At 32.6% G+C, this 27,222-nt stretch overlaps 1 long non-coding RNA gene across 1 annotated transcript in view; it reads right to left on the reverse strand.

Moving 5' to 3' along the window:
- The window catches only part of LOC141553712 (uncharacterized), a 92,151-nt gene that overhangs the window by 24,296 nt on the left and 40,633 nt on the right, over positions 1-27,222 (reverse strand). Inside the window, exon 2 of the long non-coding RNA XR_012485598.1 lies at positions 10,543-10,713. This is a non-coding gene — a long non-coding RNA (uncharacterized LOC141553712). The remainder of the gene's footprint in view (positions 1-10,542; positions 10,714-27,222) is intronic.

Consider the following 27,222-nt stretch of genomic DNA (forward strand, 5'->3'; position numbering starts at 1 on the left):
CTAAAACAACATACTTTTTCCATCTTCAATCACTTTTACTGTGAAGGAGGATTAAGGGTTTGAAGAAATAGGTACTGTGCTATCCACTGGCTTGGCTTATTAGGAGAAATTTGCTTAGTCTCATAGTGGCATTGTTTAAAATTTGATCATCAAAACAGCTTTAACTAGTCCTACAATATTTTTGATAAAAGCAAACAAAATTAATGGGTACATAATTATGTACTGAGAAATGACAGATATGAGGAAATCAAAGAAACATGGGATGACCTGTAGTAATTGATGCAAAATAAAATAGGAAGAACCAGAAGAACAAAGTAAATGAAATGATAGGGAGGTAGCATGGTGCAGTAGATAGGGAAATCATGGAGACATGGATTCCAAGAATTTCTCAGGCACACTCCTTATATACTTAATCCTGACAAGCCAGCAAAATTCTTTGTGCATCAGTTCTCTCATCTATAAAATAAGATGGAGATTTTCTGTATGTAGAAATCTATGAACTTATTATGAAAGGGGAACTGAACTATGGGGACTTTAAAATGAAAGTAAATTTATAAAAGAGATAATAAAACTCAACTCCATCTTCTTTGAAGTAAGGTGATTATGAGAATTGATCCTTGTATATGTAGTTGGATATGGCCATTAAAATAGGTGGCCTTATTCATTTTCAAGCTTCATGAAACTATGCAAATCCCTTAACCTCTTTTGCTTCAATTTGTCATCTACATAATAGGCCTGTGAATTAATGAGATAACAAGGGGAAAGTCTATTGTAAGCTTTAAAATATTATACTATGAATGATAATTTTTCCTAGTTAAATAGTTTATTTTTCTACATAAGCACTCCAACTGAAAAGATAGTCAAATGTTTACTTTTGTTTCTTGATATTTTCATTGATTCATTTATTCTGATATGCCTGAAAAAATATAGCTAATGAACAACTCAAACATTCCCAAGTTGTGAGAAAGGCCAATAAATAGCCAAAGAATTAATTACATTTTTTTTTAGAATTTGTGATTATTTTTTAAAGTAAGTATCTTAAAAAGATAGTTTAAAAATATGTTAGATCTGTGACTGAGAAAAAAAAAGGAAAAACCCCTATCCCCCAAGTGGAGATGATTGAAGATGCAACTAGAGGGTTAAAGCAGTTAAATAGAAAGATATATGTTTTAACGGAGTTGTGCTTTAAAATTACTTCTAATTTATCCACTTACCAGACATGTATTGAGGTAAAATGATCAGCAGTAATGTGCAGCAGAAAGATATATACTTTTTTAATTGTAGCCAAGAGGAATAAAGCAGCATGGAATAACTTAATCGTTGCTAATTATAATATCACTGAGGTAATTACAATAGATTTTGATTGTCTCATTTTCACACCAGAGGAGGGCACAATGCTGGCTTTTCTCTTAATACATATTTGTTTTTTAGAGAAGAGCTGACAATTACACTAATTGTAGTCACAGCATGAAACTTTGTTTTTAAAGAAAAATTTGTCTACATGTCACATGGAAAAAACACACCCTTTCTGTTTTGTTAGGTGCAAATTAAAGACATATTAATTGCTTTGTTTATTGTTTTATGAAATCTCTTCATTGTTACCAACATTACCAATTTTATAAGGAACAAAATCCATTTGAAAGTGTTCAGTATCCCAAATAAGGACCTTGCTGTTCAAATGGAATGCTTAGGTCACTTTTATGAGAGTCATAGAACCAGCTCTATTTTCTATCACTTGAAAGCCAAAAGTATTCTGAAATTCACAAGTTACATTTAGGAACTTAAAAAAAAGAACCTGATGAGACTGTCAATTACATTTAAGTTTGTATTGTTTCTCCTACTATTGCAAAACTAATAAGTGTCAAATGTTTGTGCATACATGTAATGCTCTTTGAAGAACTAGGTCTTATAAATATTAGCTCATAAATAAAAACCCCAACACTAACATGAGCGAAAGAAAAAATCTTAAAGATTCCAGATTGACAAGCATAATGAGAATAGGATTTAGGTTTTGGCATTTGTTTTGTTTTGTTTTGTTTTGTTTTTTATTTTGCATTCAGTGTTCCATATTTCAGTACTGGCTACTTTCCTCATCATTCTATTGCTTGGTAATAAGAAAGAAGCCACAAAATTGTGCTTCTTCCTATGCTTTATGAAATACCTTAGTGTGCTGTCCTACTTTGACCTTTCCAATATTCTGTAATTGGACTGCTGGCCATTTCAGTTCATTCCCTTTTATAACCATTTCACCAGAATGAAGGGAAGGGGAGGAACAGTCAGCCAGCTGAAACACAAACTGTGAAAAGGTCAAAACCCCAGTAGTGTAGCCTCCTGCTAGGGTTCTTAGAATACATTAGGCATTATGAGCTTGATAAATCTTGATTGTGACAAAAGTGCCAATGAAAACACCACAGAAAGCATCCTGAGATTGACCAGAATGGTGGACAATCCAAATGAAATCTTGCAACAAAATCATTCTTAGTCCATTCTCCTCTAAATGCTGACTTATATATAACATGATTCAGCCCCAGTGACAGAACTCCCTAAGCTTTTGATTACCTAACAAAGTTTAATTCAGTTGCTTGTTATAAATGTGGACTAATAAAGGTAAAATTTTAAATATATATTAGGGAAAGGGTTTTTAACCTGAGTTCCACAGATAGATTTCATTGGTTCTACCTTTAAATGGAAAAAAAAATAGATATGCTTTCCATACTTTAGTGTCTGTGTGTGTCAGTGTGTACTTTTGCTAACCTCTAATTCAAATCTGGCATTTCCTTTAATTATGGATATTATATACATATATATGTACATACATACACATACTTGAAAAGGGAAAATATCCTTTAATATTTGTTGTTCTAAGACAAGAGTTAGGATGAAAAAAAACAAAACGGATTCAAAGGATTGGAGTATCTACATAATGTCTAACTTTAAGGACCTCACAGTTAAATTGTAGATATAAGAAATACTTACATACACAGTCTCACAATAAAGAAAAGGAATAAGAACACAAACATGCAAATATATGACACATAAAAATAATTCACGCAAAAATGTTTAATATATGTATCACCTGTTTCGTGCTTTGTTAATTCCTTACAAAATACAAAGAGATATCATCCTTTCTTCAAGGGATTTATAATTCAGTTGGAGTGATAAAATATAGAAATACAAGTCAATTTGTACAAAGTGAAAAATAAAAATATCACCACTACAGGAGTTTGGTGAAAAAAGAAGTTAATTGTGAGTTCAAGTGATTGGGGAAGGATTTCATAGAAAATGTAAAATTTGGTTGAGGCTTTGAAAAATGGAGGGACAAAACTATATCTGTTTATATTTTGTTGTATGGTTTTACATTGGATTAACAAGTCATAGTTTAAAAGTTTGGGCTATAAAATGACTGATTTTTCTAAGGAAACAAGTTTGTTTTTGTTTTTTGTTTGTTTTAGGGTTTTTTTTTTTTGTCATTTAAAAGGAAAGGATGGATAAAGAATGAAATTATGTGATAACAGGTAAAGGAATTAACATAAGCAATAAGATTCCCCAGAGGCTAGAGGGACATTTGGATCCTTGTAAAAGAAAAAAAAAAATTCTTAAAGTAGCAATGCACTGGGAATCAAAAGACATGCCATTTGAAATCTGTTTAGCCCAAGATAAAATAACTTCTCCTGTCCTCAGTTTCCATATCTGTAAAATAAGGAAATTGAATGATATTGTTATCCATAGTCACTTCTAACTCTGATATTCTATGATTTTATGATCAAAACTTGTAGGTGAATAATAGGAAAGAAGGAAACATTTACCTTTTGCAGGCAGTTAAGGAGCAATTTCCAATGAATTTCCCTTCTCAGATTAAATGAAAGTAATCTAATTTGCAAAACAATTACTAATTATTTAATGAACAGCACCTAAAGAGTCTGAGCATTTAGACAAGATAAGTTAAGGAGGTGGAAAGGAGCAAAGAGATGTTATGTTAAAGTTACCAAGCAAGATGCTTACAACATTCAGAAGCAGACTGGAAGAAACACACAAAAAAGAAGCTTTTGATGTATTTTTATCTGTAGAACATCTTATATGAATCCCCTGTATTTCATCAAAAATATAAAAGAACCCACAGTAGCCAGAAAACCAGAGACTACATGGAAAATTCCTGTCAGAGTAATTTTGATTATTTTTTGATATTGCCTTAAACTTGAGTTTCTGGTTTCCTTCTCTGAGAGCTAGTTATAAAGCTACTTGTAAACAAAACAAAACAAAACAAAACAAAACAAAAAAACAACTTGGTTTTTAAAAGTATTTTTCCTAGCCTTTGAAAATTTTAGTTCCTATAAGATGTCCCTTTCACCTCCCCCACTCCCAATCATTAGAGGAAAAAAAAAAAAATGTTCAAACAACCAAGATGCAAATGATTTTCATCTAGTGGCACAACAATTAACTGCAGCTGTTCCAGTTACTATATCTGCTGCAAATATATCATCTAGAAATGTAACGTAAGGTGCCATGCAATCCAATATGTAGGACTTGGTTAAAAGTTACACTGGAAACTATTTTTTTGAGGTCTTGAATGACAGGCTAAGTGTTCTGTACTTTATTGAATAGGCAAGGGGATCCATTTAAAACTGGGGGGCAATAACAAAAGCATTTTATTATTATTCAGATATGATGCTTCCCATTCTGGTTTTGGAGGGAAGTATAGAAACCAAGGCAGACTTCTTGAAATCAGAAATTCTTGACACACATTTTAATCACTGCTTCCATTGCTTCATTTACCATTGAAAAAATGGCTTTTAAAATGTGTGTTTAGGTAGTCATTTTTAACTGATTCTCAATCACACTAATACAAAACTCAGAAATGAGACCAATTGAGGCAGCTAGGTGGCACAGTGGATAGAGCAACAGCCCTGAATTCAGGAGGACTCAAGTTCAAATTTGATCTCAGACACTTAACACTTCCTAGCTGTGTGACCCTGGGCAAGTCACTTAACCCCAGCCTGGGGGGGGAATGGGACCAATTTTTATAGCATTAAATAATAGAGGACAGACTTCTAAGTAAATTTATTAGTGCAAAGTAAATAAATAAATCAGTTGCAGCACAGGGTAATAATACTTCAAGAAATTTGGATTTCATCAATGTAGAGTGCTTCTTCCAATGATGCAGAATGTACTTCTCTCTGCCAAAGCCAACAGTTTCTATGAGATTGTGTGATGAAACATGTTATCAACTGAGGACAGCCTTTTGTGCAGGAGCCAAACATATAGCCAGGCTAGATTTCAGAAAAACAGATAATATTACTATGATTTTTTTTTCATTGTTTACATCTTTTCTTATAGCCTAATACTCAAATTCTCAATCACTAGATATCACAATAGATTAAGAAATTGATCTGGTAATTGAAGACTTGAATTCAAGTTTTAGCCTAGACATTTAATAGCTGTGTGAGTATGGACAAGTCACTTAACATCTGGCTGCCTCAGTTTCCTCAATTATAAAATGGAGGTAAGAATGACATCTACCTCCTAAGATTGAGGATTAAATAACATATTTGTAAAGTATGTAACATTTACTTGACACAAAGTGGGTGCTTAATAAATGCTTGTTGACCTTCCCTTCAAATAATCCCATTCAGGATAGAATAAAATATGTCATTCAGAAAGAGCATGATTAGAAAAGGAAGCAGAATATTAATTCATTAAGAACTAGAGATACAGATGAGTTATTCATGCAATATTAGAAGACTTAGAATGTTAGATGCATCCTTTGGGAAAGATGGGATTATCTCTACTGTTAGAAGCAGTCCCTGTGTCATTGGCATCATGAAATTAAAAAAAAATATATCATAATATAAGAATATTTTACTTCTTAATAGATTTAGATAGACATTATACAAAGAAGATAGAATCATATTTATGTTTTAAGGTTTCTTTCTTAAAACAACCATGCAATTTAGACAATGTATATTTCATTATTTCTACTTAATAGATGGTAAAAAAACAAGTTTCTGAAAAAATAAAACGACTTGAGCTTTCTTCAAATCCCAGCTTAAATCTCACTTCTGCAGGAAGCCTTTCCCAAGTTCTCTTCTGGTGCCTTCTCTCTGTTAATAATTTCCTATTTGTCATATATATATATATATATATATATATATATATATATATATATATATATATATACATATGTATATGTATAGTTTAAGGTATTTATGTATTTCCCTCATTAGACTGTGAGCTCCTTGAGGATTAGAATTGTCTTTTTCCTTTCCTTATATGCTCAGCACTGAGTATAGTTTCTGGCACATAGAAGATATTTAATAAATGCTTACTGACTGAATAATTATACAAGGGCACATATCTAGTAAATATCAAGCTAAAACTTGAATCTTGGTCTCTGACTCCATTAAACAACCTTGTCTGTTTCATTAGACCATTCTGCTTAATCATAATTCAGAGGTTTATAAATTTAGAGCTGTAACAGAACTTAGAAGCTAACCCCAATCTCCTCCAACTTCTATTGTACCAATGAGAAAACTGAGGCCCACACAGGTATGAATTAAACTCTAAAGCACTGGTCTATATCTTCAGGACTCATTCCACTGAAAGCATGCTGCCTCTAAATAAAATTCACCACATGTTCATAATCAGAAAATTGTTATAGTATCATTTAATTTTAATTCATTTTGTAAAAGGTCTTGGTGCATTTCTATATTCTTGGCAGGTGAGAAATAGCATAGGATGACACTTTAGAAACTATTCGTTTTTTCCTGGCCAAACCAAAGTGTGAAGAGAATTTTAAAATTAAAAAGAAAATCTGTAAATAAAAAAGAATTGTTTTCCAAAATGCTTTAAAATTTCAGAAATTTTCTTAGGATACTGTCCTTTTTCCCCCTAAAAAAAATGTAAGGTTATGCTTACTTTACTCAAATTAAGTCATGTAGATCTTGAAAATGATTGCTTTGAATAGTTCATCTGGAACAAAATTAATTAAACATTTTTAAATATTCACTTAACCAAGAATATCTTAATTTTAACTCTATTTCTTTAAGGCTATATGTTTTAAAGTATGGAATAAAAGAAATAAATAATCTTTTAAAAAAATAATCCTTAAGGTATTTCAGTTGAGGAATGGTTTGGTTTATATATTGTGTGCTAGTTTAGCTTTCTCAAATTTGTTACCTTTTCATTTTTCAATCCATTATATTGATTTTTCTTCTCTTCTATGATTATGTAGCTTGAAAATTATACCTCTTTATGATGATCTGTGAAATCCTTTATGGAAAAAAATAATCATGTTCTATCAACTAAATCACTCTTGTCTCTTTCTGAAAGACATTCAGAATAAATTATGGCCAACTAAATATGACCTTTTAAAAACCACAATAAGTCCTTAAGGCTTGAGCTTTATACTTATCTACTGCCAAAACAAATGCTTTTGCTAGAAAGGCTTAGCCAAATAGCCAATGCCATATTTAATATTTATGCATAATAGTCCTTTTATGTGATTAATAAAGAATTTTAAAGTGCTAAATGAATATCAAAAAGTATTAAAAAATTCAAAGCATTTTACTGTTCATTAAGTGATGAATTATCCAAATGCTCTTGATTAGGCTTTTTGACCAAAGAAAGATAAAACAATCAAATTTTAAAAACAGCTCATTTGTGGTCATCTGACTTCTAGAGTCATCTAAGTGGTCCAGTCCAACAGGGTGACTGCTCCTGGAGTCAAAAAGACTTAAATTCAAATATGACCTCAGATATTAACTGTGCAACTCTTGGAAAATCACTTAAACTCTGCCTGAATCAGTTTCCTCAACAGTATGATGAGAATAATAATAATATCTGTATCTTGGAGTTGTGGTGGTGATCAAATGAAATAATATTTGTAAAACGGGTGCCACATTGTTTAGTATATATACCCTTTTTTATTAATTTTATAATTATAACTTTTTTTGACAATACATATGCATAGGTAATTTTTTACATCATTATCCCTTGTACTCCCTTTTGTTCTGAATTTTTCGCCTCCTTCCCTCTACCCCCTCCCCTAGATGGTAGACATTCCCATACATATTAAATGTTATAGTATATCCTAGGTACAATATATATGTGCAGAACCGAATTTTGTTGTTGTTGTTGTTGTTGCAAAGGAAGAATTGGATTCAGAAGGTAAAAATAATCTGGGGAGAAAAACAAAAAATGCTAACAGTCTATGCTCAGTTCCCAGTGTTCCTTTTCTGGGTGTAGCTGATTCTGTCCAGCATGATCAATTGGAATTGGATTAGCTTTTCTCTGTGTTGAAGATATCCATTTCCATCAGAATACATCTTCATATAGTATTGTCGTTGAAATGTTTAATGATCTCCTAGTTCTGCTCATTTCACTCAGCATCAGTTGATGTAAGTCTCTCCAAGCTTCTCTGTATTCATCCTGTTGGTCATTTCTTACAGAACAATAATATTCCATAATATTCATATGCCATAATTTACCCAACCATTTTCCAATTTCTGTTCATTTTCCAGTTTCTAGCCACTACAAAAAGGGCTGCCACGAACATTTTGGCACATAAAGGTCCCTTTCCCTTTTTTAGTATTTCCTTGGGATATAAGCCCTGTCGTAGCACTGCTGGATCAAAGTTTGATAACTTTTGGGGCGTAATTTCAGATTGCTCTCCAGAATGGTTGGATTCTTTCACAACTCTACCAACAATGCATCAGTGTCCCACTTTTTCCACATCCCCTCCAACATTCATCATTATTTGTTCCTGTGATCTTAGCCAATCTGACAGGTGTGTAGTGGTATCTCAGATTTCTCTTAATTTGCATTTCTCTGATCAATAGTGATTTGGAATACTCTCTCATATGAGTGGAAATAGTTTCAATTTCATCATCTGAAATTGTCTGTTCATATCCTTTGACCAATTATCAATTGGAGAATGACTTCATTTTTTTATAAATTAAAGTAAATTTTCTTTATATTTTCAAGATGAGGCATTTATCAGAACCTTTAACTGTAAAAAATGTTTTCCCAATTTGTTACTTACCTTTCTGAGTAAGTTATTCTTGGCTGCATACCAAGATCTAGCCTTTTGGAATATTATATTCCAGGCCCTTCGTTCTTTTAATGTAGACGCTGCTAGATTCTGGGTTATCCTTATTGTGGCTCCTTCATATCTGATTTGATTTTTTCTAGCAGCTTCCAATATTTTTTCCTTTGTTTTATGGTTCTTGAACTTGGCCACTATATTTCTTGGCATTTTGATTTTAGGGTCCCTTTCAGTTGGTGATCGAAGAATTTTTTCAATGTCTATTTTACCCTCTATTTCCAAAACGTCTGGGCAGTTCTCTTTTATAATTTGCTCAAAAATAGTGTCCAAGCTCTTTTTTTCCTCACATTTTTCAGGGAGTTCGATTATTCTCAAATTGTCTCTCCTGGATCTGTTTTCCAGGTCTGTTGTCTTTCTAATAAGGTTCTTGCCATTCTTTTCAATTGTTTCATTTCTCTGGTTTTGCTTGACTACCTCTTGGTTTCTCCTTGAGTCATTCATTTCTACTTGTTCAAGTCTAATTTTCAATGATGTATTTTCTTCACTCACTTTTTTATATCTTTTTGTAATTGTCCAATTGTGTTTTTAAGTGAGTTTTTTTCTTCTATGGAATTTTTTTTTCCTTTTTTTCCGTTTTATTTTTTAGTGAGCTGATTTTTTTTATCCAGCTCATTAATCCTGTTTTCTTTGGAGTTGTTTACCTTTTCCAGCTCACTAATCCTGTTTTCCTTGGAGTTGTTTGTCTTTTCTAATTCACTAATTTTATTTCTCAATGACTTGATCTCTTTATCCACTCTGGATGACTTCTCCAGGCTCTCTTTCCAAGCTTCCCTTTCCTTTTCCAATTTCTCTTCTAGCTCTCTTGTGAGAGCCTTTTTGATTTCCTCTATGAGGCTCTTTTTTATTGAGGACCAGCTCATATCCCCCTTAAGGGGATTCCTCTGGGGACAGTCTGTTTTTAGTCTCCTCAGTATTTGAAGTCTGCTCTCTCTCCATACAGAAGCTGTCAATGGTTAGAGCCCTTTTGAATTTTTTGTTCATTTTGTCAAGAGCGGAATGGAAGAAAACAAATTGACAAGAGAAACAATTGGTCTGTTTTTTGGGGGATGTGGCTGGATGGTGTTAATGGGCTTCCTCTACAGACTGGGGGTAGGGCAGTAGAGAGCCATTAACAGGACAGTGACGGCTGCGCTGTGTCTGCACTCTGAGGCTCTGAGAACTCGGAGTCACTCCAGGTGGGGGTGGGGGTGGCCAGTTCTGAGAGAAGCTAGCTTTCTGGGGTTTTAATCTTCACTTCTGGTGTTTACACCCTCTCTGCTGCTCCTGGCTTGTTGCCAAGATGGAATATCCACACTGGGTTAAAAGTCTTTTTGCAGAAACGGCAGCGATCTTCCCCCTCCCCCCTCCAGTCTGAACTGTGTGACCTGTTTGTCTCGCTCTGGCTTGCCTGCCCTCAGTCTGTGCCCAGTCTGTACGACCCTCTCCCCTGAGCAAACACATACCTTCTCTGGTGAATTTCAAGGATGTCGTCTCTTGGTGATTATTTATGGGTTTCTTTTCTGGTCAAGCATTAACTCTGAGGCTTGTCATGAATTAAGTCCTGAGAGAAAGCGTGGAGCTCAAGCAGCTGTCTGCCTCCATGCCACCATCTTGGCCGGAAGTCTCCCTGTACTCTTGAAGAGATATAGAAGAAGCAAGCAAACACACAAACAAACAAAGCTTAACTCATTCCCAAAAAACCAAAAGATCACAATATTGTTAGGTAACTTAGAAGAGCATTTTATAGTTTTTATAATCCAAAAGTTTTTGCATCTAAATGAAATTTCTGATATAATTGGAATCTTTTGGGCCCTACTAATGGGTAACAGCAACCTCTGCTTTCATGTTACACTAAGTAAAAATATATAAAACTATAATTGTCATTGAAATATTTTATTACTATTATTATGCTTGATCAACACAGTGGAATGCTATAGTACCAAGAAAAAGAGTTCTGGTTTAAAAGAGACAACTTCTAATTTTTATCATTTATTATTTGTATGACATCAGGAAAATGATTTAACATCTCTGGCCCAAAATAGGAACATGGAGATTGAAAAAAATAAGAAGATAAAGGGTTTGGAATAGATGAATCCTTCTCATTCTAAATCCACGGAACTGTGAGAATCCTACATTCATCAACTGCAATTTTAACAGCAACTAAGAAAACCAAACAACCTTCTAACCCTCAAGCCTTCATGTTAACAGCAAGGATTTGCATAGAATGACATGCTTGTTGATCATATGGTACTCTGCATGGAAGTAAAAGATCAGTTTATATGTGGTCTTTCATCAGGTCCTTCAAATTGACTAAGTACCAAACAATTCTTTCTAACAAGAAATTCCATGTAATTGAAGGCATTTGTAATAGCTGTTTATGATCTTTGAACTTTATCCTGCTGTTTTTGGATTGAAAGCAAGTGTAACCAGTCAGAGGATGCCTACCAGTTCCAGTTAAAACTTCACAGGCTTTTGTAGGCATGTAAATTATGCTATCCTACAATAAGAAGAGAATGCTATTTGGAATACTCTTGTACCTTACACTGTACTTTAGTTTTCCTTACTGTATATTTGAAATATTCTGTGAGTGAGAGAAAATTATTAGGGACAGTGATTGGGGAGAGGTGATGCAGAGAACTTCCAAGCGATTAATTTGTAGATTGTTGTTGGCACTTCTTAAATTTAGCAATCTACTTTTCTTTGTCCAAAAAAAAAAAAAAAAAAAAAAAAAAGTTTTGTATCATAGGAAAGATCAATTGTTACCTCCTTCTATCAGAGGCTCAGTATAACTTTTGTCTATCCTCTTAGCATTGTCTTTTACAACTCCCCAATCCTAAAACCACACAATGAATTCCAAAGAGCTCTGGTGCTTTGAAGCAAGGAGAAACTTGAATTTATATTAACTTCATGGTCATTGCCCAGTGTCTTAATCTCTTTGGGCTTCATTTTTGGCATCTGTAATATGTAGAAATAGTTTCACCATCAACCTTAAATGATCATTGGTAGAAAAGCATTCTGGTAAGCCATAAAGCACTGTTATATTTTCAAAACAATTGTTTTTATTTTCCAGTAGCTTTCCCTAACCTAGTAGGCCTCATTTCAGTGCTAAAATTATTTTTCCTGGCTCATATTAAACATTATTTTCATACTCTTGTAAAATGAAAAAAAAACCCATATAGTACTTAAGTAGTCAAATGACCTTGGATACTTCCATAGGTCCATAGTTTTGCTGATCACAACTCAGCCATACCTTTTCATCTTCTTCATCTATTGTCTACATTTCTCATCAATCCACTAAAGACTCTATTAAACATGGGTGAGGGCTTCCTTTTAAAATCTTTTACTGATATCTTAAAACATATTTAAAATATTCTACAAGTAATAGCTATAATACTTGGACTGTCCATCTTTCATTTCTTATTCTTACTAAATGTCTGGCTTATTTTATTTTGTAGTCAGACCTATCCTTGACTATTTTCTATAGGCCATTTCTTAAACATGTATCATCTCCTTGATATACCTTCCCTGCTAGATTTAGATGAAAGTGATATTTCCTTATTAGGAAGCCACTGTTTTTATTTGTACCTATGGCACTTGTCATATATATCATAGTTATTTGTATATATGGACTCTCCTCTACTAGAACAGATAAATTCATTGAAGGAAAGAACTATGTTTTATATATTTTCATATTTCAATGGTGTCAAATGGTATCTTACACTTAGTAACCATTTAATAAATACCCTATTGCCTCAAGGAATAAATGATTGGAATAGCTACAATGTTAATTCTTCATTGTCTTGAGCAGAAAGTTATTTTCCTATAATGTTTCTCTATTTTTTTTTCTGGTTCTGGTGTCTACAGCAACATCAGCATCATAATGCAAGCATGCTCCCTCATCTATTTGACAGACCTTCAAATATTTGAAGACTGATATTTCCTTTATAGTTTTCTTTCTTAAGTTAGATATCCCTTCCTCTTTCAACCATTTTTCATGTGGCATATTCTGTGGTTCCACACCATTTCTATTGGTGATGTTATCATGATTGGTTGGTAAATCAATGTGGTTCTTTTTGTTAGATTCTTGTGTTAGTCAACATTCTCTCAAAATGTGACCTTCCTCATTAAGAAAATCCCATATTTCCTGTATATTCCACTCTCAGTATTATTTCCTAAATTAAAGGGGATATCCTTTTTGGCAGCCATATTTCTGTCTTAAAATATTGACTTACATCAAGGATATGTCAAATACAGTGTCTAGACCTTTTGCCAGGAACTATATAAAACCAATCAACATCTGACCTTCTACATTAATGAAGAAAAGGTAGATGGAAAAAAATATGTTTTTATATGTTTTATGGAAACAATTACATCAAATTAAACAAACATTTATTAAAAGCTTCTATTTGTCCAGCAATCCTAATCTATCAGTAAAAAGCAAACTTTGGGAAATATTTTTTAGAAGAAATGATAGACTAGAATTGAAAGACTTAATCTTTCTCATATAATCATTATGATCAATAGCAAACATGTGTGAAATAGTTGCTAATGTTAAGGAGTTTGGGTAGTTAAAACTAAATGCTCCTAGAATTTACAAATTAAGGAAACTTCACATCATGTTCTACTTAACCAAGGCAAAAATTCATAGAGATAAATACAAGAGGCTGGATGTGGCAAAGTGAAGAATTCCATCAAGGAACACTGAATTGAGAAAATAATTAATTTTTCAGACATTTCCTCAATAGACTGCTACAGAAAGTTTTATTGTTTTACATATGTTATATTAAATATTTAATGTTTAATATATTATGCATTATATATTTTCTGTATGATATATATATATATATATATATATATATATATATATGTATATTTATTTTATATATGCTTTAAAGATCCCTTTACTTTTAGCCATATGCTATTTTCACTGTCTGGTGTATATTTCAAAGAATGTTTTCTTTTATGATTGATTATAAAGTTGTTATATATAATAAAATATAATATATAATACCTGTCCCATATTAATGATTTAAAGGTACAAGGAATGAAATTAATTATACTTGTCCTTTTTGAAGTGTTGTTAATATTTGTAGCTATAGGATAATGGGCATAAAAAGGGCCAAATGATTTTAACTTGTGCTATTCAAAGGCATACAGTCTGGTAACTTTAGGAAATATTAGGAGGGAACTGAAAAAATTAGCTTAAAAAAAGATTTGTTTTGAGCTTTTAAATATATTTTTAAAAGCCTAACTATAGAACAGAATTTAACATTTGACTTTCTTACTCATATCATGCATGAGATTTCACCACAGGAAAAAATACTTATAGTAATAAGTAGCTACAGGTTTTACATACTTAGTAAATTAGCAATTCTTACCAAACAGAGTGTATCATTTCTCTTTAGAGTCCTGCATGGCCCCTATTAGACATATTTACGGGAAAAGTCAATGGATAAGACATTAGAGGCCAACCTCAAAGTCAGAATAAAGCAACCATAGACCTTAGAGAAGTGCTTTATTAGCCAAGAATTGGTTGGTTATTGATCCTGGTCTGTGTCTCTGGTCACAATAGCACTTACCCTAATTTTTCTAGTGTAAATATAAGTAAATTTGAATGGGTGTTGCTGAAAACAATCTGTAAATCTACATTTTGTGGCTTATGTTGTAATTGTAGTTACGGGAAGGTTCAATATCTGGAGCATGGTAAGGAGACAAGACTGTGGCATGGCAACCTCAGCTCTGAAAATACGTCCTGAAGCACTTTCTCTGGGGTTATTAAAATGGCTATGGCTCTCTCTCTGCTCAGAAACAGAGAAACCACATGGGTACTACTCAGAAAGGAAACTGGGGGAAGGGAAAATATGGTGAGATGAAATGTTATGCATTTAACTTCAACTTTCCTTTTTTCCTGAGGTCAACCAGACAATTAAGCAAAATAGACATGCCTAGCTGCTTTACCATGCTTGAGGTAAACAACAATAAAATTAGCATTTGCTGCAGCAATGCCATCTCTCTCCTCTCTCTCTCTCTCTCTCTCTCTCTCTCTCTCTCTCTCTCTCTCTCTCTCTCTCTCTCTCTCTCTCTCTCTCTCATCTCTTTCCCCTTTTCTACCCCCACTCCCACTTTAGATTTGATCTTAAAGAATTTTCAACAAGCAGTATATTCTTATCACAACCTGAGTTCTTCTCATCATACTTGGAACTCCTCCCCCTAACAGAAGATTCTTCAGGGTTAATGAGGGTTAATGGGTATTGTATTTCACCTGGATATTGCCAAGAAAATTTGAACTGAAGGTGGGGAGGGGTAGCTTTACTGATAATAGAACAGGCTACATTCTTGTTAGCATTGAATAAATCCCACTGTTGGAAAGCCATGTTTGAAGTATGAATTTCCAAAGTTCAAATATTTGACTGGAATTACCACTGATGAATTGTCATTTTCAAGAAAGTCCCCATCTTTAACCTATATTATGAGATCAGAGGATACGGGAAAAAATGTGTTTGATATAAAACTGAAGAAAAGCATGTTCATGGAAAGAACCTAACATCAGTGAAAAGATGGGAAAAAAGTGTATAATCAAAAAGTAGAACCATATCCAGGAGACAGTTGTAACCTCTGAATAAAACATTGCTAATCTTTTTTGAGATTTATTCCCTTTTAAACTATTAGAAGTAATGCATTTATAATAGAAGGATTTTGGGGAGTCAATGAATTTCTCCATTGTTATTAGATTAGATAGATAGATGGATAGAAAAATACTTAACTAGATATATAGATTGATAAACAGACATATATGTTTTTAATTTCCTGAGATCACTTAAATGATAATTTTCTTTTTTTTATTAATTTTATAATTATAACATTTTTTGACAGTACATATGCATAGGTGATTTTTTACAACACTATCCCTTGTACTCCCTTCTGTTCTGAATTTTTACCCTCCCTCCCTCCACCCCCTCCCCTAGAAGGCAGGCATTCCCATACATATTAAATATGTTATAGTATATGCTAGTTACAATATATATGTGCAGAACTGAATTTTGTTGTTGTTATTGTTGCAAAGGAAAAATTGGATTCAGAAGGTAAAAATAACCTGGGGAGAAAAACAAAAAAACTCTAACAGTTTACACTCATTTCCAGTGTTCCTTTTCTGGGTGTAGATGATTCTGTCCATCAATGATCAGTTGGAATTGGATTAGCTCTTCTCTATGTTGAAGATATCCACTTTCATCAGAATACATCCTCATATAGTATTGTTGTTGAAGTGTATAAAGATCTCCTAGTTCTGCTCATTTCACTCAGATTCAGTTGATGTAAGTCTCTCCAAGCCTCCTGTATTCCTCCTGTTGGTCATTTCTTACAGAACAATAATATTCCATAACATTTATATACCATAATTTGCCCAACCATTCTCCAATTGATGGACATCCATTCATTTTCCAGCTTCTAGCCACTATTAAAAGGGTTGCCACAAACATTTTGGCACATACAGGTCCCTTTCCCTTTTTTAGTATTTCCTTGGGATATAAGCCCAGTCATAGCACTGCTGGATCAAAGGGTATGCACAGTTTGATAACTTTTGGGGCATAATTCCAGATTGCTCTCCAGAATGGTTGTATTCTTTCACGACTCCACCAACAATGCATCAGTGTCCCACTTTTTCCACATCCCCTCCAACATTCATCATTATTTGTTCCTGTGATCTTAGCCAATCTGACAGGTGTGTAGTGGTATCTCAGAGTTGTCTTAATTTACATTTGTCTGATCAATAGTGATTTTGAACACTCGTTCATATGAGTGGAAATAGTTTCATTTTCATCATCTGAAAATTGTCTGTTCATATCCTTTGACCATTTATCAATTAGAGAATGACTTGATTTCTTTTAAATTAGAGTCAATTCTTTGTCTATTCTGGAGGTGATGCCTTTATCAGAACCTTTACTGTAAAAATGTTTTCCCAATTTGTTACCTTCCTTCTAATCTTGTTTGCATTAGTTTTGTTTGTACAAAAGCTTCTTAACTTGAGGTAACCAAAATTTTCTATTGCGTGATCAATAATGATCTCTAGTTCTCCTTTGGTCACAAATTACTTCCTCCTCCACAAGTTTGAGAGGTAAACTATCCTATGTTCCTCCAATTAATTTATGATCTCATTCTTTATGCCTAAATCATGGATCCATTTTGATCTTATCTTAGTATGTGGTGTTAAGAGTGGGTCCATTCCTAGTTTCTGCCATACTAATTTCCATTTTTCCCAACAGTTTTTGTCAAATAATGAATTTTTATCCCAAAAGTTGGGATCTTTGGTTTTATCAAACACTAGATTGCTATTTTTATTCACTATCTTGTCCTGTAAACCTAAGTTATTCCACTGATCAACTAGTCTATTTCTTAGCCAATACCAAATGGTTTTGGTGACTGCTGCTTTGTAATATAGTTCTAGATCAGGTACAGCTAGGACACCTTCATTTGATTTTTTTTTCATTACATCCCTTAAATTCTCAATCTTTTTTTCTTCCATATGAATTTTGCTGTTATTTTTTCTAGGTCATTAAAATAGTTTCTTGGGAGTCTGATTGGTATAACACTAAATAAATAGATTAGTTTAGGGTATTGTCATCTTGATTATATTCACTCAGCCTATCCAAGAGCAATTAATGTCTTTCCAATTATTTAAATCTGACTTTATTTTTGTGGAAAGTGTTTTGTAATTTTGCTCATATAATTGCTGACTTTCCTTTGGTAGATATATTCCCAAATATTTTATACTCTCAACAGTTATTTTGAATGGAAATTCTCTTTGTATCTCTTGCTGTTGGATTGTGGTGGTAATGTATAAAAATGATGAGGATTTATGTGGATTTATTTTCTATCCTGCAACTTTGCTAAAGTTCTGAATTATTTCTAATAGCTTTTTAGCAGAGTCTTTGGGGTTCTCTAAGTATACCATCATGTAATCTGCAAAGAGTGATAATTTGATTTCCTCATTACCTACTCTAATTCCTTGAATCTCTTTCTCGGCTCTTATTGCTGAGGCTAGCATTTCTAGTACAATATTGAATAGTAATGGTGATAGTGTGCAACCTTGTTTCACTCCTGATCTTACTAGGAGAGGTTCCAGTTTATTGCCATTACATATGATATATACTGATGGTTTTAAATATATGCTCCTTATTATTTTAAGGAATAGTCCATTTATTCCTATACTCTCAAGTGATTTTAGTAGGAATGGATGTTGGTTTTTATCAAATGCTTTGTTTGCATCTATTGAGATGATCATATGGTTTTTGTTAATTTGGTTATTGATATAGTCGATTATGCTAATAGTTTTCCTCATATTGAACCAGCCCTGCATTCCTGGTATAAATCCCACTTGGTCATAGTATATTATCTTGGGGATGATTTTCTGTAGTCTTTTTGTTAATATTTTATTTAAGATTTTAGCATCAATATTCATTAGGGAGATTGGTCTATAATTTTCTTTCTCTGTTTTCAGCCTACCTGTTTTAGGTATCAGTACTATGTCTGTGTCATAAAAAGAATTTGGTAGGACTCCTTCAATCCCTATTTTTTCAAATAGTTTACATAGCATTGAATTTAGTTGTTCTTAAATGTTTGGTAGAATTCACATGTAAATCCATTTGGTCCTGGGGATTTTTTCTTAAGGAGTTAGTTAATAGCTTGTTCTCTTTCTTTTTCTGGAATGGGAGTATTTAGACTATTTACTTCTTCCTCTGTTAATCTGGGCAAGCTATATTTTTGAAGGTATTCTTCCATTTCATTTAAGTTATCGAATTTATTGGCATTAACTTGGGGAAAGTAGCTCCTAACTATTGTTCTAATTCCTTCTTCATTAGTGGTGAGTTCTGCCTTTTCATTTTTAAGAATAACAATTTGCTTTTTCTCTTTCCTTTTTTAAATCAGATTTACTAAGGGTTTGTCTATTTATATCATCTCTGCCCTGGATGAGAAGAAACCAGCACAATCAGGACTTAAGAAACTTTGGGGGCAGAAGTGCTGACTAGGGCTCTTGCAAGAGGATGGAGCTTTTGGTTTGAATGTCAAAGTCAGAAGGAAAAGCTGAAATGAAGCAGCATCCCCCCACCCCATGAATAGAGATGCTTACACTTATGCTTCTCATTTTAAAAAAAAATGGATCACCAAATAAGAAAGAACACAGCTATAGAAACTTTTTTATGGGAATAAGGAAGACCAGGGTTAATCTTCAGAGGAGGACACTGGAATAAAAAAAAAAAAAAGCTTCTTTTACCCCAAAGAATAATGTTAAATGGTTCCCTGGGCAAAGAGAGAATTCAAAAAAGAATTTAAAAATCAAATTAGAGACATTGAGGAAAACTAAAAAAAAATGTAACAAGAAAAACCATCTAAGAAAACCAAGAAAATTATGAAAAAAAGTTAGCCAAGTAGAAAAGGAGATATAAAATCTTAAAGGCGAAAATAACTTTTTGGGAATTAGAATTGGACAATGGGAAGCCAATGAAGCTAAAAAAAGACCAAGATATAACAAAATAGAATATGAAGAATGAAAACATAAAACAGAATGTGAAACCTTATGAGAAAAAAACAAGAGATCTAGACAACAGATCAAGAAAAGAAAATATAAGAATAATTCGACTTCCTGAATCTATGACAAAAAAAAAATCCAAGAAAATTGTTCAGAAAGGAAAAGTAGAAATTGAAATATCTAGTGATTACAATCATCAACATTAAGAGATCCTTTGTGGAAAACACATAGGAATATTATTGCCTAATTTTGAAACCCCCAGATTAAACATAAATTTCTGCAAGAAACAAGAAAAAAATTCAAATATACTGAAGCTACAAATTAGAATTGTACAGGACTTAGCAGCAGCCACAAGAATAGACTGAATCATATATATTAGAACCATATATACTGTCAACCTAAAGAACTAGGCTTGCAATCAAAAATAGTATATCCAGCAAAATTATCTATATTATTGAATGAAAAAAATGGAAATTCAGTGAATTCACAGATTTTCAGGACTTTTTCTCAATAGCTCCTGAACCCAATAGAAAATGAGTCAATAACAAAGATCAAGAAACTTAATATGGATAAATTATGTTTTTTTTAATGTAAAAAGATATACCATATGTTTAAGTTTGATATCAGCAGTTGGGTAGCTCAAAAGAAAAATTGGGGCAGAATTGAGTATTGTATGACTTTCAAAAGCAAACCCACCTAGAAAAAAGGTAAAAATGTAATTAGGTTATATAAAAGAGGTACAGAGGAAGAATAGACACAGAGGAGTCTATTAAAAAGGGGAGGAAGGTTCATAGTTCTGAAAACCTATTCAGAGTGGAAATGGGTTAAACATAATATATACCATGAAGGGTATAGCATCCTCCAAAATCTATAAAGAAATAAGAGGGAAGGGATTAACAGGTTAAAAACAAAGGATGGGGAAGGAAGATAAGGGCAGGAACAATGATTAGAACAAGATTAAGTAATAGAAAGCCAAATTAAAGAACAGAATTTTAAAAAGAAGTTTTAGCATGGATAAGAAAGAAAAAATAAGTCAAACTTAAAGATTCAATCAAGAGAAAAATCTACATTATACATCAGCCATAAAAATATTCTTTTCGATGATGTTTACATATGGGTAAATGCATGTGTATATATAAACACACATATTTATATGTCTGAGTATATGTATACATGTTTTTCTATATATGCATGTATATAGCTTCATGTATATATGAGTAGGTATGCATGTATCTTTATGTGTGGGTGTATATACATTTGTATATATCCATATATCTACATAGGTATATAACCTATATACTTAACTATACTCTACTTAACTATAGTCTGCTTGGGAAAAGTAGGGGGATGAAAGGGGAAAAAATAAAGTAGAAGTACACAGCAGAGAACAAAAAGAATAATCTACAAAGAACAAAAAAGATGGTCATATGTGAATATAATTTCTTCTACTATTACATATCCTTTCTTGAACTGGTAATTTATTATTAAATATTTTGAATACTCCTTGATATTCTGCTGAACACTTGACAATGTTCTGTTTTGTTTCATTTTCCTTTTCTATTATTCTTTGTTCTATTCTATTTTAAATAAATAAATTTAATAAAAAGAAACATGCTAACCTTGCAAGTAATTCCTATAGCACATCTATGTCTTGCACCTAGGTGGATTTTACAGGGTTTTTACTTTATATGTGGATAAAATAATATAGCTAATATTTTATTTTATTTTTGTCTATTTATTCATTCATTCAGTTATTCATTTGTTAATTTACTTTAGCATGAACTATCTGCCAGGTACTGTGCAAAGAACTTTACAATTATCATCTCATTATAACAACTTTTCAAGTTTCTTCCTCTTTCTCTCCACCAGTGCAGATTTCAAACACATTTGAAAATAACAAATAACTCTAGTCTATTTACCTTTATCTCTCTCTCTCCCTTATTCTCTCTCTCCTCTCTCTCCACCCCCTGTCTCTCTGTCTCTATTTTTCTTTCTCTGATTCTCTCTCTCTTTTTGCTCTTCTAACCTCAATTATTTCAAAATAGTAACTTGTCTGCTAAACTGAATTGAATATATTTGTACTTTGCAACATCACTAGCCATACCTTCTCACCAACTTCTTTTGGTAGCTATTTAATTCACTAGACTAAGAATACAAAGCCCATAGAACATACTATGATATCTCAGAGAATCAAAGCATAACAAAAAAAAAAGAGGGAAAACATTAGAGAAGAATCTCCATACATGAAACCATTTTCTCCTCACCAGCCCCTTAAGTTCTGTTGGGTGCCTCTCATCAGGCTTTATACCATAATGGAAAAGAAGTACATGGTTTATTTGGAGGTCAAGTTGGAGTTTATTGTGTTGTTTGTTTGTTTGCTTTTTACTTTCTCAGAACCAGGTCATCAGTTACTGAAGTCTTGTTTAATTATCACAGAACACTTGGGTGTAGTACCCATGTTGACTCTGTTATTTTTTTTCTAAAGAAACAATGTAACTTTAAAGACTAGAGTCTAATATCCTTCAAGGTTTTTCTAATTAGGTACTGCCCCTTTTCTTAGATGAGTTTAATATCCAAGTAAATGAACTAATTAGTAGTCTGATGTTGAGTTGAGCTACAATATTTTAGAAAATCCCTGGTCATCTTTGATGGTTTGGGCCCAAAAGTGCAATTCAAGAGCTCAGAAAACTTAAGCTTGTTCTCTATTTACTATATGACTACCTATTATACACAATTATTGTTATAGAGAGAGGTGTATACAAATATGTATGTACATGTATATGAAAGTCAGCAAAATATCTGAATGGAAGACAGAAAAAAAATAATACTTAGAGTGGCCAAATGAAGAAACAAAGGCAATTCCCTAAAATGGAATGATCTCTTGAAGTTTGAGAAAGTGCTTGATTTTTACCTTGTTTATATAAATAATTGGAACAAGAGAAAGACAGAAATTTTACTAATTGGTAGAATTTATCAGCAATAATAACCCAAGAAACAAAGGATATGACCAAAACAAAGCAAAACAAAAGATTGATTTTCAATCTCAAATTCTATAGCAAATTCCCTACATCTCCTCTTCTCAAATTCTCAAAGCACTGGCCACACAATAAGCTTCTGGTTTATTAGAAGTCAGTCTCATGTACAAATATATTTTGTGATTTAAAACATCAGACTTTGTGTTAATACGTTACAAATATTATCTCACTTGGTAACAACTACCCTATCTTACAGACAAGGAAACTGAGGCAGAGAATTTTTAAGTGATTTTCTCAGCATCGCATGGCTAGTAAGTATCCAAGATCATATTTATACTAAAGTCATCTTTACTCCAAGTCCAGGACTCTAGGCCCAGTGTAAAGAAAGTTCTGGTGAGGAATTTATTTTATCAAAACAACTTTCTCTGAAAAATTCATTACAATTTTGGATCTTAGAAAGTTGCCTGATTCCATAACTATTACTTTTTCCAGATCTCACAATCAGTATTAAACTAAGGTGAAACATGAACCCAGGTTCCTGACTTGAAGGCCAATTCTATACTGGTCATCCTCTGTAGTCAGTTCTATTCTTGCTATGAAATGTATTCAATATAATATATTTAAATGAATAAATATATTCAATATAAGTTTCAATGTATTTGACTCTTTCTAAAATCATTAATAATATAGCAAAATAAAAGGCAAACTCTCCTTTCCAACTTTATTTCCTCAGAAGCCTCCAAATTATTTCACTTGAGGCAAAAAAGTTGAGGTATAAACAGATGAAGAGGGGAGCTAAACCCCTCTTTTTCCTTCCTCAATATTAATTGATCCACAACTCTGTTCACACAATTTTTCCCAGAACCTGACTCCCCACTGCCATTTCCACATTAGGGTAAGCCAGTGGGCAAACATGATTTTCTATAGAAAAATCATGCTACTCTCTTCATCATGTAAACACCTCAGAAAAGCTATACTTGTAATGATTGTTTCCAGAATTAAGAGTAATGATTTTAAATCATATACCATCTCTCTGGGTTGTGAGTATTGATGCAGAAATGGGTCATTCTTTGATCTTGGCTTTGGAGACTTCTGGAGAAAGAAAGTTTAAAGGGAGAATTAGCTTTCTATTTTGTGACATGAGATGAAGTATCAATTCCATGGTTGAGTTATAACACAATTCCAGGGAGTAATAGATTCAAGCTCTATACTAATGAGAGTATAGCAAGAAATGCTAGGAAAAATGAATTGGGGGGGTAAGAAGTGAGACTTTGTAATCAGAGGAAAATATACAGAATCAGCTATTTAACTGATTAGAGCAGAGAATTAGAATGAGTGGTAATAGTGGTTGGGGGTATCCTGTGATCTGTCTTCCCTTTCCATAATAATCCCAGTGAATTTTACCTCTAGCAATCATCGTTATCTACTCCTAAGTAAAAATTCCCATAGAGACATGCCTACTTGCCTTAGTATAACATGTACTATGCTACAAAAATGTCCATATTCAGGATCATTTAAAAGAATTAATAAATAAAACAATCTGTAAATAAGGGAATCCTAAGGCTTTTAATTTTGCTCTTCACATATGAAAACATGATAGATCATTAAGAAGAAAGTTCTCTCTCAATCACATTTGGTGGTCAATCTCCCACAAATAGATTCTCTTAGTCATGTAGCTTGTTTCTTAACATATATTGGATATAGTGAGAGTAGAATCTTATGTGAGCTTTGTCCTAATTGTCTGATAGGATCTTTATCTATATAATTATGTTTTCATCAACATAATGTATTGGTTTAATGAGCTGGTACAGGTAATCATGTGCTTATGGCCAACCTGCTGCTGGTAAGCATCCCCATACTCAATCTGGTCTAAGACAGGAGGCACCATCTTGAGATACAATCTTGTAGGTCATCCAAATGAAAATGGAGAGATGAATAAGTGCATAGTGCTTAAATACATCAAGGCATACTACAAGTGACAAATTGCACAGAAGTCATTTAGTCTTTATGTGCTTCAGTTTTCTCATATATAAAAAGAGGACATTAATAGCATCTCACTCCTAGCATTCTTTTATAAGAATAAAAATAAGATATTTGTAAAGTAGTTTGTAAATTTTAGATATTGTACAACTAGAGTTGTATCTCTAATAGTAGCAGCAGCAGCAGCAGCAGCAACAGCAACAGCAGTAGTAGTAGTTGGTGATAATACTGATTATGGTGGTGATAGTGGTTGTGGAAGTAATGAGTGTAGAACTCATTGCAATCATATGAGAAAATAAAATAAACCAATCAAATATCAAGAGAAAATAAATAAGCAGATACACAACTCTCCTACTGATTGGAACTCACAGATCTAAAATATGGTCCCAAAATATTTTGTAGATCCCCTTTAGAGAATTTATGGACTTGGGCAAAAGTTGGACAGCTTAAGGACACTGGAATAGATTTTTATCAGTAATCACAATGTTGAAATCAAATATCCCCCAAATATTAAAACAATATAACTAGTATAATATTCAAATAATGTATGTATACATTCATACATGTATATTATACTAAATGTGTGTGCATATAATTTTCAATCTTTGTTTATGCTTTTCATTATAACTTGATACTTCTATTATTTTGAGATCCAAATTGAAGTCTACCTCTTCTTTGAAACCTTTCCTAATCAGACTAATCTGACCCATAGTGATATCTATTTATCTAACCTCTGACTAATCATTTTGCACAGAATGATATTAATAGCTATATTTTCATTTTTATTAGCCACTAGTGTAGATTGCAAGTTCTTTGAGAGCAGGTATTATGGCATACTTTCTTATAATTCACATAGTTTATTATATCCAATAAGGACTCAATTATCAATTTGGTCAAATATATTGTGTTCTTGCATACTAGAATTTAAATTTAAGAGATAAGTAACTTAGAGGGAATAACATTCTAGTGATGGGTTAAACATTCATTACTAAGCCAGTTGCAGTTGAGGAAAATTATAGCTAAAGAAATGGAATTAGCCTTAAAACATACTTTAGAATTGTCCCTTAAAACAGATGTTATCTATCAATATTACCTTCTTTCCAAAAATATGTCTTTCATGTAAACAACATCTGCAAGTTTGCGTGATAAACCTGGAATAAAAGAAGCATGCCTGAATAACTGTTTGCAATGCTTGTTTTATACTTGAGTGAATGTTACAAAAAATAAACTTTCATGACTCCATGTAGCTTAAGAGAGTGTTGGTTAATCAGAAGAATAGCAGCTGAGCTGTGAATTACATTTAAAGGGAAATCTTGTATACGTAAGCACCTATTTTGCAAATGGGGCATGTAAAGCTGAATAGAGAAGACCAAAACTCTTAAATGGTGTTCATTAAAAATCTCGTGGGCAAAACTTATAATGAGTTACCTTCCATTTTCCTTGAGCAGTTGTTACAACTTGCATTTTCAGGGACAAACAAATGCAAGTAGAAAAAAATTGCAAATGGCAACTCAGGCCTAGTTAAGAGCTATTTTAAAACTGCCCCCACATGTGCAATCTTAATTTCAACTAATAGATATGTATGTGTTATTCAGTGCATGCTTAATTATACATTACATTTGTATAATGTTTTCTAGTTTATAAAGTGCTTTCATGTACATTATCTCACTTAACAACAGTTTTTTTGCAAGATATTTTATTATGAATTCTTTAATGACAACTTTTTTCTAACTTTAGTATAATTGGCTGTCCTCTGTGCCAAAAACACTCTCCTTTAATGAATGATTTTTTTGGCTTCCTTTAAGCTCCAAGTAAAAACCTATCTTCAACAAGAAGCCTTCTTCAACCCCTCTTCATTCCAGTGCTTTTCCTCTGTTCATTATTTCCTGTTTATTCTTTAAAAAGCTTGCTTGTATACATTTTTTGTATGTTATCTCCCCATTAAATAGATCAAAGAGTGCTTTTTGACTCAGCACAATGTTTGACACATAGTAGATGCTTGACAATTGTTTATTAATTGACTGAGTGTATAGTGCTGTAAGCTTATGATATGTCACATATCTACCATGAACAAATCTCTGGTTGTACTTATGAGTATGTACTATTTCAAGAAAAGTAAATGTGTTCATAAGAATAAGTATCAGAAAAGAATAAAAGGGAGAAGGGAGAGGTTCTTCTTTTTGTATTTTTTTAAAACTCAAAAGCCTTCTGTACTTTGCAAAATGATAAGAACTCATAGTCTCTAATATTTTCCTCAAACAACAACAGAAAACACTACAACATTATGAGAAAGATAATGCCTTTATGACTATCCCCATTTTACAGAAGAGGAAACTGAGAAGTTAAATAACTTGAATCCATAGACAATAAACATCTTTTGTGGAAGCCAAACCCAAATCTTGTTTTCTTAACCTCTTTACTTACTTGGACCTTACTTACTGTCCAACTCTTGCCCAAGTCCATAAATTCTACAAAGGGATCTACAAAATATTTATTACAAAATACTTAAAGTAATTACGACTTGATTCATCACAAGTGTCACTTAACTATTTGGCTCTCTTAATATCTAGCTATGATGTTTTAAGTTGCAATATATGTGTATGAATGTATAAATACATATAAACTTAAAACATCATATATATACATATATAATTTAAACATAA

The sequence above is a fragment of the Sminthopsis crassicaudata genome, chromosome 2 (genome assembly GCF_048593235.1).
Source record: "Sminthopsis crassicaudata isolate SCR6 chromosome 2, ASM4859323v1, whole genome shotgun sequence".
In the NCBI taxonomy this organism is placed as follows: Eukaryota; Metazoa; Chordata; class Mammalia; order Dasyuromorphia; family Dasyuridae; genus Sminthopsis; species Sminthopsis crassicaudata.